We start from the raw sequence: 16687 nt of genomic DNA on the forward strand, positions 1-16687 counted from the left end.
TTTTCAGGTCAGACTCCACACATAAGACCTCAGGAGTGGACCTGGATGTCTGACATATGTACCATCCTGACAAACTTTGAGGAGTCCACCAAGATGGTGAGTGGCGATGACGCCATCATTAGCATCAGCATCCCACTTGTCTGTCTTTTGCAATGCTCTCTGCAGAGAATTAAAGAGGAGGCATTGCAGCCAGAGTATGATGAGATGGATCAAGAAGCCATAGCGGGCGATTACACACAGCCCAGCCTCATCTCATCCCAACGTGCATTGGGGGACAATGAGGGAGAGAAGGAGGAGGAGGAGGAAGAACAGGAGCTGGTATCATGCGCTGTAGACGGTAGTACCTGTACAACTGTCATACCATCGGTTCAGCGTGGGTGGCCTGAGGACAGGGGGGAGGAGGAGGAGGAGGAGGAGAGCATGGTCAGTCGTCATCTTGGTGAGGACAAGGAAGTCTTGCCCGTTACCAGTCTGGCACGCATAGCTGACTTTATGTTACGCTGCCTTAGCCGTGACCCTCGTGTTGTCAAAATGTTGGGTGACAGTCATTACTGGTTGGTGACACATTTAGACCCCCGCTACAAGGAGAACTTTCACTCTCTTATTCCTGAGGTGGAGAGGTCTACAAAAATGGGGCAGTACCAGAAGGCCCTTGCTGCAGAACTGTTAAAATTTTTTCCATCTGAACACGCTAGCAGCAGAGGTCATAGTTCGTTGCCCAACCAAGGCATACAGGCGAGAGAGACGCAACTCCAATCCAGCAGAGGCAGGGGAACACTGTCAACGTTCTGGGACAGTTTTCTGAGACCCGCCCATCTTACAGGCCCTGAGGCGCGGGGTACTCTCACAAGGAGTGGAAAGTTTCAAAAGATGGTGAGGGAGTACCTTGCCGACCGTACCAGCGTCCTCCGTGATTCCTCTGTGCCTTTTAATTATTGGGTATCCAAGCTGGACACTTGGAATGAACTCGCTCTGTACGCCTTGGAGGTCCTGGCCTGCCCTGCCGCTAGCGTGTTATCGGAGCGTGTTTTTAGTGCTGCTGGGGGAATTATAACTGATAAGCGCACTCGCCTGTCAACTGACAATGCTGACAAGCTGACCCTTATCAAAATGAACAAGGGCTGGATTGGGCCAGACTCCTCATCACCACCAAATGACAGCAGAGTAACATAAAGTCAAATCCACTGTGTTATTTCGGGACTCGGTGTATTCCCATGCACAGCTTCACACCCACACATGGGTATACGCTTCCTCATTTCGGCTGTTTTTTGCTCTTCTCCTTATCCTCAGCCTCCACCACCACTATACCACCAGGGTGATCGTGGTCCGTGTTGCCAGCATTGCAAGTTCCTCCGTCCTAATTTTTGGCAGCTTTTGCTTGGAAGGCATAGGCAAAGACTATGGGAGACCCACTCCCCATTAATGGGAATAATGTTTTTAATATGCTGTACTGCATGGCTCTTGTAAGGGGCATTGCAAGTTCCTCCGTCCTAATTTTTGGCAGCTTTTGCTTGGAAGGCATAGGCAAAGACTATGGGAGACCCACTCCCCAATAATAGGAATAATGTTTTTAATATGCTGTACTGCATGGCTCTTGTAAGGGGCATTGCAAGTTCCTCCATCCTAATTTTGGGCAGCTTTTGCTTGGAAGGCATAGGCAAAGACTATGGGAGACCCACTCCCCAATAATGGGAATAATGTTTTTAATATGCTGTACTGCATGGCTCATGCAAGGGGCATTGCAAGTTCCTCCGTCCTAATTTTTGGCAGCTTTTGCTTGGAAGGCATAGGCAAAGACTATGGGAGACCCACTCCCCAATAATAGGAATAATGTTTTTAATATGCTGTACTGCATGGCTCTTGTAAGGGGCATTGCAAGTTCCTCCATCCTAATTTTGGGCAGCTTTTGCTTGGAAGGCATAGGCAAAGACTATGGGAGAACCACTCCCCAGTAATGGGAATAATGTTTTTAATATGCTGTACTGCATGGCTCTTGTAAGGGGCATTGCAAGTTCCTCCGTCCTAATTTTTGGCAGCTTTTGCTTGGAAGGCATAGGCAAAGACTATGGGAGACCCACTCCCCAATAATGGGAATAATGGTTTTAGTATGCTGCACTGCATGGCTCTTGTAAGGGGCATTGCAAGTTCCTCCTGTAACATCCCTGGCGACATGCTTGCATGGCTTACCATCTCCCACCATGCAAGACCGCAATCTTACCTTTCAGGCCAGGCTGCACACTTTTGCTCCAGTACCTGTTGTTTGTATGTCTCTTGTCTGCTGGCTTAGGGCGTCGGCGCTGTTGCTTTCTGATTCTTAAAGCTACAGTGTGCGCAGTCCTAATGCGTCCCCAGCCTATTGCTGTGAGTCACTGGATACTTAAACCCCCTCCACCCAGTGGGAGGTGCCTGAGCAACACTTTCTTACAGTCTGTTCTGTGCAACTGTGAGCTGCCAGGTCCTGTCCTGACTCTAGTCTGTCCGCCACCCTGGGGGCTGAGTACCCAGGGCCTCTACCTGTACCTGTGACTTCTAGTCTGTTTCCGCCACCCTGGGGGCCGAGTACCCAGGGCCGCTACCTGTATCTCTGACTTCTTGTCTGTTTCCGCCACCCTGGGGGCTGAGTTCCCAGGCTCATTCCTGTATCTTGTTCCCAGTTCAGTTCCTGTCTGAACAGTGTCCTAGCCCGTTACCTGTTTGTCTCTATGTCCGAACCTTCCCTTTTCCAGCAGTGTCTGAACCTGCACCTAACTCCAACTCGTTGTCTCTGTACTTCTGTTTGTGAGTTTTGTGTCCACTCGCTACTTCATTGTAAGTACCTTGTGTGTATCTGGTTCTGCTTGTCCCCTTTCCCTTCCTCCATATCTACCTCCTGTGTTCTAACCATCTTCCTCTATTTTCCAGTCTGTTCCATGTGAACAGAGCCCTGTCCTGTCTGCCTGCACCTTCTGCTCTGTTCTGCTCTGCTTGTTCACTGCACCCGTGGTTCCGCTCTGCTCGTTCACCGCACCTGTGGTTACGCTCTGCTTGTTCACCACACCTGCGGTTCCTCTCCGCTCTGCTTGTTCACCGCTCCGGCGGTTTTGCTCCGCTCTGCTTGTTCACCGCGCCTGCGGTTTTGCTCCGCTCTGCTTGTTCACCGCACCGTCTGTTTTGCTCTGCTCTGCTTGTTCACCACACCTGCGGTTTTGCTCCGCTCTGCTTGTTCACCGCAACTGCGGTTTTGCTCCGCTCTGCTTGTGACGCGCCCCCTGGGCCTGTGTTGTGCAGGGGAACCCGGAACCGGACCTGTTGTAGAATGCTGGGGGTTGTAGTCTCCGTGTGGCGGTGACCCGGTCCGTGCCCAGGGTGGTCAAACCAGTGGCAGTCTTAATGTATAGCAAATGTCCGACTACGCCACCCGTGGATTGCGGTCAGTGGGGACCGCCGCCGCGCTGCAGACCGCTGAGGCTGATGTTGTTTGCGCAGCTGAGTATGGGATAACTCCCCACAGGAGAAGTATTGCCTCAGGGCAGCTAATGTGAGAGATGATGGGAGTGATGGTGTGAGCGTCCCAGTGCTAATGGTGCTGGTGCGGCGAGGAACCACAGAGACGTGCGGTTGCAGTTTTCAATGCTTTACTCACAGTTGTTGCTCATGTCAATGCTGCAGGCGATGACTGCCCGAGCCGTGCTGCGTCCACCAGGCAAGGGACTCGGTCAACTCCCAGGTAATTCCAGAGTGTGGTTCAGAGCTCCCTTCTCTACCTTTCTCTGGCCGTCCCCACCAGTGACCCACCTTTGTCCAGCTTCCTCGGGCCTTCTGTTGGCGAAACCTCTCCCGGTTTCCCTGACCCTATACGGTATGCCTTTCTGGTGGATGTAGTGAGGGGTCGCACCAAGATGTGGTAACAACCTCCGGTCTTTGGCTGAGGAATCTGTTGCCTCCACCAATTTGGGTTCCGGTACCCTGTTCTGCCAACCCTTCACCCTGTATCTCCTCTGGGCATATGGGGTTCCTTCGGTCCTCGTGTCTCTGGGCCTTTCTCTGTGTTCCTTGCTTCCTTTCTCCTCTGTTCCAGTTCCTTTCTTACTTTCCTTTCCGCTCCTTCTCCTCTCTCTTTCTGCTGTTTCTGGCCTCCACTCCAGGCCTGCCTCTGGAGCTGGGCCCAGACTGAGCCACAGCTCCCTGTCAGCCCTCTCTGGCTGAACTCCTGTCTTCTTCTCCCCCTCTCTGAACTGAACACTGTTCTAAGATGGTGCCCACCTTATATACCTCCTTCTGACACCTGAGCCCAGGTGACTAGCAACCAATGGGCTCCTATCTATGCCCAGAGACCCACCCCTATCTGCTCCTACACCACTGGGTATTCCTCCCCCCGCCCCACTCCAGCCAGGGACAGATGCTGTCGTGCCTGCACTTCTGTCTAGTGGGAGCACCGTTGAGCTGTCCCTCGGAAATGGGGTGTGTGTGGTGCATGCAGCTTACTGAGTCCCGGTCCACACTCCATCCTTACCCGGGAGTGGAATATCACACCTCTGGTTTGAGGTGCAATACCCCTGTAGCAGCCGAGCCCTCGGGGTGCTACACTTGTTCACCGCACCTGCGGTTTTGCCCCCCTCTGCTTGTTCACCGCACCTGCGGTTTTGCTACGCTCTGCTTGCTCACCGCACCTGCGGTTTTGCTCCGCTCTGCTTGTTCTCCGCACCTGCGGTTTTGCTACGCTCTGCTTGTTCACCGCATCTGCGGTTTCGCCCTGCTCTGTTTGCTCACCGCTCTGGCGGTTCTGCTCTGCTTGTTCACCGCATCTGCGGTTTCGCTCTGCTGTCCACCGCACCTGCGGCTCCGTTCCTGTGTCCCAGTCTGTACTGGTCCCTATCCTACCTGCGTTCCTACCTGCCAGTACCCGCCTGTCTGCATACCAGCCGTGCCTGCCAGTGCCCACCTGTCTGCATGCCAGCCGAGCCTGCCAGTCCCCTCCTGTCTGCATACCAGCCGTGCCTGCCAATACCCACCTGTCTTCATACCAGCCGTGCCAGCCAGTACCCACCTGTCTGTATACCAGCCTAACCTGCCTGTTCCTGCATTCCCCGGTGTGGGTCAACAGCTGTGACCGGGGTCTGACCTGGAGTAGCACCTGGTCCCTCTGCTCGGTTCCTCCCTGGTTCACGGAGTCGACTGAGCTGCCGTGTGACCTTGGTCGGACTGAGTTGATACTTAGTTACGCCCCTCCAGGCACTCCTCGCTTCATGGTACAGTGGGATCACTAATCACGCTCACGCCAGTCAGTCCGGGCACGAGCGTAACAGTTTGCTCAGGCCATGGTTCCCGTTGAGCCCCACGGCCCTTCGCTCTCAGAGACATTTGAATCCTTGTCTGGCGAATACGTGCACTGAGAAAATTTGTTTTCTCAAGCTGAGGTTCAGGCGATTTACTCACCAGCCCAAATGGAGCTATCAGCACTCGTTCCTGCGGATCCACCATGGTACTATGGGGATCCAAAACGAAGCTGTGCATTTGTGGAGCAATGCATGCTGCATTTCAAATTCTATGCTCACTATTTTCCTACCGATCGGGTTAAAGTAGCATTCATGATGTCCTACCTAGCGGCTGATGCCTTGAAATGGATCACCCCCCTATGGGAAGCATGGGATCCTATCGTCTCTGACCTGCAGGCCTTCCTGGTGGCCTTTCTAATGGTCTTTGGTGACCCTAATCCTGAAGTTTCTGCTAAAGCTTCCCTTCCCAATATCCTGGAGCAGCCCCGATGGGTGATGTGTGTAGGTAGCCTACCAGTTCTCCAGCCTGAAGAGACTGCTGCCCACACAGAATCCACACAGGATGACAATGCTCCACAGATTACTTCCCTTCCCAACCTCAAGAGGCAGTCCAGACGTGCAAGGGGTAGAGGTAAACCGTCACGCCAGGTTCTGTCCTCCTAAAGACCTCCTGTTCCCCAGCCTGTGGAGGCAGCTATCCGCACAGAGTCCATGAAGGATGACTATGTTCGTCAGGCAAAGCAGAGGCCAGAACTCAGTCACAAAGTCGGATTGCGGTCCCGCTGCGGTTATTTGGGACCCCCGGACGGTCTTTGTCCAGCGAAGGTTCAAGAATCCCAAGACATTAGGCCTGTGGGAGAGGCTGCCCTTGGCATTAGTGCTTCCTCTCCACAGATGACCATGACTGTCTCCGTGGCAAGTGAAGGCCTCGGATTAACCGGAAGTTTTTTCTGGCTTAAAGCCTTGAAGAGTCAGTGTCTGATTCGCGTCCGACAACTCCAGAAGCCGGTTTGGGCATTGTCAGCGGAAGGACGAGCCCTACTCACAAACAGTCAAAATATGTCTGTACAAATTAAGCTCCAGGTTGGAGCATTACACATGAAGAAGTTCACATTTCAGGTGCTGTCTGGTTTACCCACAGGTCATCCAGAGCCGAGAGATCTAGTGCCCGCTCAGGTCTGGAGATCCTGCATGGTGTTTCCTGGGGGACTGCTGAGGTGCAAGGGGTGTCCAGTCCCCATATCTTCAGGACAGTCAGCAGTTTCTTCTTCTTCGTCACCAGATCTGCGAGTCGCTGACTCGCTGTGCGCTGAAGCCTCCGAAGGAAGGGAAGCGGAGGCATTGTCCCCACACAGTCTCGACGATTGTATCAATGATCTGGCTTTAGGCACCACCCCGCCTCGCAGACGTTTCATCTCTGAAACCAGACTGAAGTTGATCCCTAAGCAAGGATCCTCCATCTCTAAAAAATCTGGCAATATGTCCATCAAGGCGGTGGCTAGCTTCAAGTCTCTGCACCCCTCCAACCAGGCGGAAGACCTCCAGTTGCCTCCTGAATCCTCCAGGGTGCTATCTGATAACAAATGGAGAGAGACTTTTCTGCACACTGTACCTGGTACTCCGCCCACTTCATCCAGTAAGGTTGGCAAAGTGTATGTCAAGGCGGTGGTTACCCCCGAGTCTCTGCACCCCTCCAACCAGGCGGAGGACTTCCAGTTGTCTCCTGAATCCCTCGGGGTGCAACAAATGGAGAGAGACTTTTTTGCACCCTGTACCTGGTACTTCGCCCACTTCATCCAGTAAGCTTGGCAAAGTGTACGTCAAAGCGGTGGTTAACCCCGAGTCTCTGCACCCCTCCAACCTGGTGGAGGACCTCCAGTTGACCCGTGAATCCTTTGGGGTACTACCCGATATTAACAAGTGGAGAGAGACTTTCCTGTGTCCTGTTCCTGGTACTTCACCCACTTCCTCTGTTGCTGAGGATGGCTCGATGGGAGGAAGCATCCTAGTCACCAAGATGGTGAAACCAGTTTCATTCCCTCTAGTGGACAGAAGAGGTAATCTTCTTGAAGAGAAGGATCGGCCTCCAAATTCTCTGCAGGAAATCCTTGCTGGCTTGAAGAAGAGGGGGCGTAAAGGGGGGGGTACTGTAACATCCCTGGCGGCGTGCTTGCATGGCTTACCATCTCCCACCATGCAAGACCGCAATCTTACCTTTCAGGCCAGGCTGCACACTTTTGCTCCAGTACCTGCTGTTTGTATGTCTCTTGTCTGCTGGCTTAGGGCGTCGGCGCTGTTGCTTTCTGATTCTTAAAGCTACAGTGTGCGCAGTCCTAATACGTCCCCAGCCTATTGCTGTGAGTCACTGGATACTTAAACCCCCTCCACCCAGTGGGAGGTGCCTGAGCAACACTTTATTACAGTCTATTCTGTGCAACTGTGAGCTGCCAGGTCCTGTCCTGACTATAGTCAGTCTGCCCGCCACCCTGGGGGCTGAGTACCCAGGGCCTCTACCTGTACCTGTGACTTCTAGTCTGTTTCCGCCACCCTGGGGGCCGAGTACCCAGGGCCGCTACCTGTATCTCTGACTTCTAGTCTGTTTCCGCCACCCTGGGGGCTGAGTTCCCAGGCTCATTCCTCTATCTTGTTCCCGATTCAGTTCCTGTCTGAACAGTGTCCTAGCCCGTTACCTGTTTGTCTCTATGTCCGAACCTTCCCTTTTCCTGCAGTGTCTGAACCTGCACCTAACTCCAACTCATTCTCTCTGTACTTATGTTTGTGAGTTTTGTGTCCACTCGCTACTTCATTGTAAGTACCTTGTGTGTATCTGGTTCTGCTTGTCTCCTTTCCCTTCCTCCGTATCTACCTCCTGTGTTCTAACCACCTTCCTCTATTTTCCAGTCTGTTCCATGTGAACAGAGCCCTGTCATGTCTGCTTGCACTTTCTGCTCTGCTTGTTCACCGCACCCGCGGTCCTGCTCTGCTTGTTCACCGCACCTGCGGTTCCGCTCTGCTTGTTCACCACACCTGCGGTTCCGCTCCGCTCTGCTTGTTCACCGCTCCGGCGGTTTTGCTCCGCTCTGCTTGTTCACCGCGCCTGCGATTTTGCTCCGCTCTGCTTGTTCACAGCACCAGCGGTTTTGCTCCGCTCTGCTTGTTCACCGCACCTGCGGTTTTGCTCCGCTCTGCTTGTTCACCGCACCTGCGGTTTTGCTCCGCTCTGCTTGTTCGCCGCACCTGCGGTTTTGCTCTGCTCTGCTTGTTCGCCGCACCTGCGGTTTTGCTCCGCTCTGCTTGTTCTCAGCACCTACGGTTTTGCTCCACTCTGCTTGCTCACCGCACCTGCGGTTTTGCTCCGCTCTGCTTGTTCTCTGCACCTGCGTTTTTGCTACGCTCTGCTTGCTCACCGCACCTGCGGTTTTGCTCCGCTCTGCTTGTTCTCTGCACCTGCGTTTTTGCTACGCTCTGCTTGCTCACCGCACCTGCGGTTTTGCTCCGCTCTGCTTGTTCACCGCATCTGCGGTTTCGCCCTGCTCTGTTTGCTCACCGCTCCGGCGGTTCTGCTCTGCTTGTTCACCGCATCTGCGGTTTCGCTCTGCTCTGCTGTCCACCGCACCTGCAGCTCCGTTCCTGTGTCCCAGTCTGTACTGGTCCCTATCCTACCTGCGTTCCTACCTGCCAGTACCCGCCTGTCTGCATACCAGCCGAGCCTGCCAGTCCCCTCCTGTCTGCATACCAGCCGTGCCTGCCAATACCCACCTGTCTTCATACCAGCCGTGCCAGCCAGTACCCACCTGTCTGTATACCAGCCTAACCTGCCTGTTCCTGCATTCCCCGGTGTGGGTCAACAGCTGTGACCGGGGTCTGACCTGGCGTAGCACCTGGTCCCTCTGCTCGGTTCCTCCTTGGTTCACGGAGTCGACTGAGCCGCCGTGTGACCTTGGTCGGACCGAGTTGATACTTAGTTACGCCCCTCCAGGCACTCCTCGGTTCATGGTACACTGGGATCACTAATCACGCTCACGCCAGTCAGTCCGGACACGAGCGTAACACCTCCGCCCTAATCTTTGGCAGCTTTTGCTTGGAAGGCATAGGCAAAGACTATGGGAGACCCACTCCCCAATAATGGGAATAATGTTTTTAATATGCTGTACTGCATGGCTCTTGTAAGGGGCATTGCAAGTTCCTCCGTCCTAATTTTTGGCAGCTTTTGCTTCGAAGGCATAGGCAAAGACTATGGGAGACCCACTCCCCAATAATGGGAATAATGTTTTTAATATGCTGTACTGCATGGCTCTTGTAAGGGGCATTAAAATCGTCTTGTTAAGCTACTGTGACCTCCACGTCTCTTCCAAGGGTCATTGATATTGTCTTTTTATTCCACTGGGACATCTACGTCTCTTCCAAGGGGCATTGATATTGTCTTTTTTATTCCACTGTGACCTCCACGTCTCTTCCAAGGGGCATTAAAACAGTCTTGTTAAACCACTCTGAACTCCACGTCTCTTCCAAGGGGCTTTAAAATCGTCTTGTTAAGCTACTGTGACCTCCACGTCTCTTCCAAGGGTCATTGATATTGTCTTTTTATTCCACTGGGACCTCCACCACTCTTCCAAGGGGCATTGATATTGTCTTTTTATTCCACTGCGACCTCCACCACTCTTCCAAGGGGCATTGATATTGTCTTTTTATTAGATATAGCACTCATTTCCAGCCTTCTCCCTGGTGCCAAGCATCAACGTTTCCCGGCAGACAGCAAGCAGAGCATTCACGCGGAATCAGCACTTCTTTAACCCCTTAACCCCCGAGGGGGGTTTGCACGTTAATGACCAGGCCAATTTTTACAATTCTGACCACTGTCACTTTATGAGGTAATTACTCTGGAACGCTTCAACGGATCCCCCTGATTCTGAGATTCTTTTTTCGTGACATATTGTACTTCATGATTTTGGTAAAATTTCTTCGATATCACTTGCGTTTATTTGTGAAAAAAATGGAAATTTGGCGAAAATTTTGAAAATTTTGCAATTTTCAAAATTTGAATTTTTATGCCCTTAAATCAGAGAGATATGTCACACAAAATACTTAATAAATAACATTTCCCACATGTGTACTTTACATCAGCACAATTTTGGAACCAACATTTTTTTTGTTAGGGAGCTATAAGGGTTAAAAGTTGACCAGCGATTTCTCATTTTTCCAACAAAATTTACAAAACCATTTTTTTAGGGACCACATCACATTTGAAGTCACTTTGAGAGGTCTTTATGACTGAAAATACCCAAAAGTGACACCATTCTAAAAACTGCACCCCTCAAGGTGCTCAAAACCACATTCAAGAACTTTATTAACCCTTCAGGTGCTTCACAGGAATTTTTTGAATGTGGAAGAAAAAAATGAACATTTAACTTTTTTCACAAAAATGTTACTTTAGACCCAATTTTTCTTATTTTCACATTGGTAGCAAGAAAAAATGGACCCCAAAATGTGTTGTGCAATTTCCCCTGGGCACGCAGATACCCCATATGTGGGGAAAAACCACTGTTTGGGCGCACGGCAGGGCTCGGAAGGGAAGGAGCGCCATTTGACTTTTTGATTGTAAAATTTGCTTGAATAATTAGCGGACGCCATGTTGCGTTTGGAGAGCCCCTGATGTGCCTAAACATTGGAGCTCCCCCACAAGTGACCTCATTTTGGAAACTAGACCCCCCAAGGCACCTATCTAGATGCATAGTGAGCACTTGGAACCCCCAGGTGCTTCACAAATTTATTCGTAAAAATGAAAAAGTATTTTTTTTTCCACTTTTTCATTTTTACGAATCAATTTGTGAAGCACCTGGGGGTTCCAAGTGCTGACTATGCCTCTAGATAGGTGCCTTGGGGGGTCTAGTTTCCAAAATGGGGTCACTTGTGGGGGAGTTCCAATGTTTAGGCACACAGGGACTCTCCAAATGCAACATGGTGTCCGCTAACAAATTGAATGGAAAATCGGCTCAAATTGTTAGCGGACACCATGTTGCGTTTGGAGAGCCCCTGTGTGTCTAAACATTGGAGCTCCCCCACAAGTGACCCCATTTTGGAAACTAGACCCCCCAAGGCACCTATCTAGATGCATAGTGAGCACTTGGAACCCCCAGGTGCTTCACAAATTGATTCGTAAAAATGAGAAAGTGGAAAAAAAAACACTTTTTAATTTTTACGAATCAATTTGTGAAGCACCTGGGGGTTCCAAGTGCTCACTATGCATCTAGATAGGTGCCTTGGGTGGTCTAGTTTCCAAAATGGGGTCACTTGTGGGGGAGCTCCAATGTTTAGGCACACAGGGGCTCTCCAAACGCGACATGGTTCCAATTTGTTAGCGGACACCATTTCGCGTTTGGAGAGCCCCTGTGTGTCTAAACATTGGAACTCCCCCACAAGTGACCCCATTTTGGAAACTAGACCCACCCAAGGCACCTATCTAGATGCATAGTGAGCACTTGGAACCCCCAGGTGCTTCACAAATTGATTCGTAAAAATGAGAAAGTGGAAAAAAAAACACTTTTTAATTTTTACGAATCAATTTGTGAAGCACCTGGGGGTTCCAAGTGCTCACTATGCATCTAGATAGGTGCCTTGGGGGGTCTAGTTTCCAAAATGGGGTCACTTGTGGGGGAGCTCCAATGTTTAGGCACGCAGGGGCTCTCCAAACGCAACATGGCGTCCGCTAACAATTTGAGCCGATTTTCCATTCAATTTGTTAGCGGACACCATGTCGCGTTTGGAGAGCCCCTGATGTGCCTAAACAGTGGAGCTCTCCCACAAGTGACCCCATTTTGGAAACTATACCCCTCAAGGATTTTATTAAGGTGTATAGTGAACATTTTGAACCCAGAGGTACGACACAGAATTTGATAACATTAGGTCATCATATTGAATAAGTTGTCATTAGTCTTGAGCGCAAGTGCTCGCTACTTGAGTTTGCATCGGGTACTCGGTTATGCACCATGTACTGCGTGTGCTCGAGTGACATGCTCGAGTCCCTGCCCCGCATGTTTCACGGTTATTAGACACCCAAAAAAAAAAACATGCGGGGATCGCTCGTGCATGGCAGGCAATCCCCGCCAAGTTTTTTTGGCCGGGAAGCATATGGGGCGGAGCCTCGAGCATGTCACTCAAATACCCACGATACTCAATGCATACCCGAGCACCCGATGCAAACTCAAGTAGCGAGCACTTGCGCTCAACACTAGTCGCCATATCGTCATCTTTTTTTCTTACTTTTGAAAAAAATCCCAACCCCATCACAACCCTAACCCCAAACCCAGCCCTAACCCTAGCCCAACCCTAACCCGAGAGTTTATTTTTTACGCCGTTCCTCATGCGGTATAAGTGATTAGACGACTTTATTCTTCGGGTCGGTGCGACTACAGAGATACCAGAATCATATGGGGTTTTTATGACTGACAGCTGTCACACACTAAAAGACGCATTTTTTGTAAAATCTAGTTTTTGCATCGCCATATTTTGAGAGCTATAATTTTTCCAGATTTTGGCAGACAGTCATGTGACAGCTTGTTTTTTGTGGGATGAGTTGACGTTGTTATTGGTGCCATTTTCAGGCACGTGACATTTTTTGATCGCTTTCTATTCCGATTTTTGTGAGGCAGAATAAACAAAAACCAACAATTCAGGAATTGTTTTTTTGTTTTTTTTTATTCTGTTCCGCGTGTGGTAAAATTGATAAGGCAGCTTTATTCTTCGGGTCAGTACGTTTACAGCGGTACCACATTTATATCATTTTTCTATGTTTTGCACTTTTACATAATAAAAGCAATTTTATAGAAAAAAATATTTTTTAGCATAGCTTTATTCTGAGAGCTGTAACTTTATTTTTCGGCTGATGGAGCTGTATGGCGGCTTGTTTTTTGCCGGACGAGATGACGTTTTCAGCGGTACCATTTTTATTTATATTCGTCTTTTTGATCGCGTGTTATTACATTTTTTGTTTGGCGGTATGATGATAAAGCATTGTTTTTTGCTTCGTTTTTTTTTTTTTTACCGTGTTCACTGAAGGGGTTAACTAGTGGGACAGTTTTATAGGTCAGGTTGTTCCGGACGCGGCGATACCAAATATGTGTACTTTTATTGTTTGTTTGTTTTTTTTTTTTTTTTTTATAATAATATTTATTGATGGGTACATTATATTTTTTATTTTTGGTGGATTATTTTTTTTATTTTTTTTTTAATATTTTTACAATTTTTTTTTTTTTCACTTTCTGACAGTTTTTACACTTTTTTACTCTGTCCCACTCTGGGACTTTCACTTTTTTTTATTCTGATCGCCAGCATGGCATAGGAATGGAGCATCATCCCTGTGCCGTGCAGGCTGTCAGCACTGGACAGGGAGAAGATAGTTTGGAGATGCACTGCGCATGTCCAAAAAATCTTCCTGCTGTCTGGTGACCCGGATGTTGTCATGACGACATCGGGTCGTCATGGCAACATCCTGGAAGCCACGGCAGACAGCGCTGGAGGCCGGAAGAGGAGGTGAGTATCTGCGATCACCTCCCCTTGCCACCGCAATGCTGCGATCGACTTCGATCGCAGCATTGCGGGGGTTAATGTGCTGGGAGCGGTGCGGGTCCGCTCCCTGCACATAGTACCGGGTGTCAGCTGTGACAATCAGCTGACACCCGGCGGTGATCGCGCCCGCACAGCCTGTGTGCGCGCGCGATCGCGATGACGTACTAATACGGGTCTGGCTCTTAAGTCCCAGGGCACAGACGCGTATTAGTACGTCTAATGTTGTTAAGGGGTTAATAATATAATAATAATTATATTTTTTTTTTTTATAGCGCCAACATATTCCACAGCACTTTACAATTTTAGGGGGGACTTATACAGACAATACAGAATAAGCATATCTCAAATCAAAAGGAGTGAGGGCCCTGCTCACAAGCTTACAGTCTATGAGGAAATGGGGGAGACACAAAAGGTAAAGTGTACATATATTTTATATTATGCAGCCTTGATATACTAAATAGGATAAATAATAATACATGGACTGGTCGCCAGCCAGTATGTGTACAGTCCTGACCGAGGCTATTAAGTACATGGATGGTATGAACCTGAAATTGAAGAAGATTTAAATATGGGGGAAAACTAGGACAGACAGATAGTGTGTTTAGGCGATACGCCAGTCTAAAGAAATGGGTTTTTAGGGTCCGCTTGAAACTGTGGGTATTGGGAATTAATCGAACTGTCCTGGGTAGTGCATTCCAAAGAATTGGTGCAGCACGCGAGAAATCTTGGAGACGGGAGTGGGAAGTTCGGATTATGGAGGATTTTAGTTTTAAGTTATTGGCAGAACGGAGGGCACGTGTAGGGTGGTAGACTGAGAGGGACAAGGGAGGAGATGTAGGGGGGTACTGAAGCATGGAGCGCTTTGTGGGTAAGCGTGATAAGTTTAAATTCAACTCTATATTGGATGGGTAACCAATGCAATGACTGGCACAGGGAAGAGGCATCGGTGTAGCGGTTGGCGAGGAATATGATCCTGGCTGCTGCGTTAAGGACGGATTGGAGAGGGGAGAGTTTAGTAAGAGGGAGACCAAGTAGTAGAGAGTTGCAATAGTTGAGACGAGAATGAATAAGAGCTACAGTAAGAGTTTTTGCCGAGTCAAAGGTGAGAAATGTCCTGATTCTTGAGATGTTTTTGAGGTGTAGATGACATGAACGAGCGAGTGATTTGATGTGAGGAGTGAAGGAAAGATCTGAATAAAAAATGACCCCAAGACAGCGGGCTTGTTCTTTCATTTCAGCCAGCAGCCATTTGAAGAAGAAGCATCAATACTCTCACATACGTTTCATACAATCAATGGCATCTTGAACTAAAAGCATTTATGCATTTTTAATGACTTCTATTCAAGGCTATTTTAATTGGACTAGTCATTTGTTTCTATATATACACCTTTATTTCCTTGTAACATTTAAATTAATCCCTATTCCCATATTTTTTAAGCTTTCTTCCTTTGGGACTCTGCAATCTGGTTCAGCTGTTATTTAACAGGGTCAGCTGATTACTCCCGATCTATGGTATTATATTACCCCCGATCTATGATATTATATTACCCCTTAGGTTAACAGTGGCACAACAGTGCCCTATATATTTGTTTTAGTAAGGGTGTGTGCCCATGATCCGTAGCCGCCTGCGGGCAAAATGCTGTTGAACAGCCATGCGGTTTCCGCCCTTATTATGCAAATGAGCAGCGCAATTTTTTTTTTCACATGCGGACTATCCTCATAGAAGTTAATCTATGGGGAAAGTCCACATTCGTACCCTCAAGATAAATTGACATGCTGCGGGTCTGAAAGACGCACTGCATGTCAGCGTCCATGGGTGATCCGCAGGTGCACAGAGACGCATAGCGGACATGGGATTTCTAGAAACACCATCCACTAAGCTGTAACATCTGGCCGCTGCGGGTTTGACGCGGCATAGACACACAGCTTCTAACCCTCAGCGGCTCCTGATCATGGGCACGCACCCTAGCCCTCCTCCACGGGCTCTCACACAGGACCCATGTCTCTGCCTGCAGCTCCTTCTGACTTGTCTCACCCTATCTCTAGGGCGCTAGTGTATATCCATTTATTCCTTCATAAATTAATAAATCTTATATTTTAGGTTATTTTCTTGTTTGGTTTCTATAGATTTGGGCCCTGCACGATAAATATACGTTGTTTCTGGTGTTTTCTCCAGAGGAGTGTGGCATTGGCTCTCCTAGAGAACACAGGAGCGCTCAGCGGAGCTGAGAGAGAGCCGGCAGCCAGAATATTGGCCAGGCCATGGTTTGCATGACACCTATTTGTTGTGTGTATGTTCTGGGTTCATTTTGGGTTGTGCACATCCTTTGTGATCTCAATGCCTTTGGTTGGGAGGCATAGCCTACAGTCATGGCCAAAAGTTTTGAGATTGACACCAAAATTATATTTTCACATGATCTGCTGGCCTCTGGTTTTTATTAGTGTTTGTCTGATGTTTATATCACATACAGAAATATAATTGCAATCATATTATGAGTACCAATAGGTTATATTGACAGTTAGAATGAGTTAATGCAGCAAGTCAATATTTGCAGTGTTGCCCCTTCTTCTTCAAGACCTCTGTAATTCTCCCTGGCATGCTCTCAATCAACTTTTGGACCAAATCCTGACTGATAGCAGTCCATTCTTGCATAATCAATGCTTGCATTTTGCCAGAATTTGTTGGTTTTTGTTTGTCCACCCGTCTCTTGATGATTGACCACAAGTTCTCAATGGGATTAAGATCTGGGGAGTTTCCAGGCCATGGACCCAAAATCTCTATGTTTTGTTCCATGAGCCATTTTGTTATCACCTTTGCTTTATGGCAAGGTGCTCCATCATGCTGCAAAAGGCATTTTTGGGCGCCA

Source organism: Phyllobates terribilis, unplaced genomic scaffold (assembly GCF_046119375.1).
Source record: "Phyllobates terribilis strain yellow unplaced genomic scaffold, ASM4611937v1 Scaffold_2__4_contigs__length_985480577, whole genome shotgun sequence".
Taxonomy (NCBI): Eukaryota; Metazoa; Chordata; class Amphibia; order Anura; family Dendrobatidae; genus Phyllobates; species Phyllobates terribilis.